The sequence below is a fragment of the Theropithecus gelada genome, chromosome X (genome assembly GCF_003255815.1).
Source record: "Theropithecus gelada isolate Dixy chromosome X, Tgel_1.0, whole genome shotgun sequence".
In the NCBI taxonomy this organism is placed as follows: domain Eukaryota; kingdom Metazoa; phylum Chordata; class Mammalia; order Primates; family Cercopithecidae; genus Theropithecus; species Theropithecus gelada.
Window position 1 is genome coordinate 93,604,123 of NC_037689.1, and position 1,248 is coordinate 93,605,370.

At 31.4% G+C, this 1,248-nt stretch overlaps 1 pseudogene; it reads left to right on the forward strand.

Moving 5' to 3' along the window:
• The first annotated feature begins 583 nt into the window (after positions 1 to 583).
• LOC112616790 lies at positions 584 to 747 on the forward strand (annotated as a pseudogene).
• The last annotated feature ends 501 nt before the right edge of the window (positions 748 to 1,248 follow it).

Below are 1,248 nucleotides of genomic sequence, written 5' to 3' on the forward strand. Positions count from 1 at the left end.
ACTATGGAGAAAGTTTGCAGATTCCTCCAAAACTAAAACTTGGACTATCACATAATCAACCAATTCTACTGCTGGATATATATCTAAAATAATGGAAATCAGTATATCAAAGAGATATCTGCACTACTATGTTTACTGTAGCACTGTTTATGATAGCTAAATTTGGAAGCAACGTTAAGTGTCCATCAACAGATGAATAAAGAAAGAAAATGTAATGCTTATACACAATAGAATACTATTCAGCATAGAAAATAATGGGATGCTGTCATTTGCAACAACATGGGTGGAACTGAAGATTATTATGTTAAGTGAAATAAGCCAGGCACAGAAAGACAAACTTCACATGTTCTCACTTATTTGTGGGATCTAAAAATCAAAACAATTGAATTCATGGAGATACAGAGTAGAAGGATGGTAACCAGAGGCTGGGCATAGTAACGGGGAGTTGGGGGGTGGGCAGGAAGGTGGCGATGTTTAATTGGTACAATAAATTGTTATTGAGAATAAATAAGATCTACTATTCAATAGCACAACAGAGTGACTATACTCAATATAAATTGTACGTTTTAAGATAACTAAAGTAATCACTTCTCAGCCTTTTGGCTAAGATCAAGTGTAAAATAACTAAAGTAATGCAACTGGAATTTTTGGTAACACAAAGGATAAATGCATAAATGGATGGCTACCTCGTTCTCCATGTTGTGATTGTTTTACATTGCATGCCTGTATGAGAGCATCTCATGAATTCCATAACTATATGCACCTATTATGTACCCACAAAAATTTAAAAATTTAAAAAATACTTGAATTGGCTCTCAGTAACATTTGCTAAGAAAATAGATCTTAAGTGTCCTCACCACATAGACACACGCACACACACAGACGCACACAATGTGCAACTGTATGTGGTGATTAATGTATTGATTAATTTGTGGTAATTTTTACCTAATGTATACATATATCAAATCATCACATTGTGCATCTCAAATATATACAATTTTTAATGACAGTTGTACCTCAATAAAATTGGACAAAATAAGATAAAATACTTTGGAATGTTTGAATTATATCTAAAATAAAATAAGATATATATTCTCAGAGAATGAATCAAACATGACTCAAACAAAAATAACATATATGGAAATTTCTTTCATCATTTTTGTGAAGATATTAAAAATTTTAAAGCACTAAAATGATTGATGTAATAATGAATATTTTTTCACACATATGTGACAACCTGATAGCAAA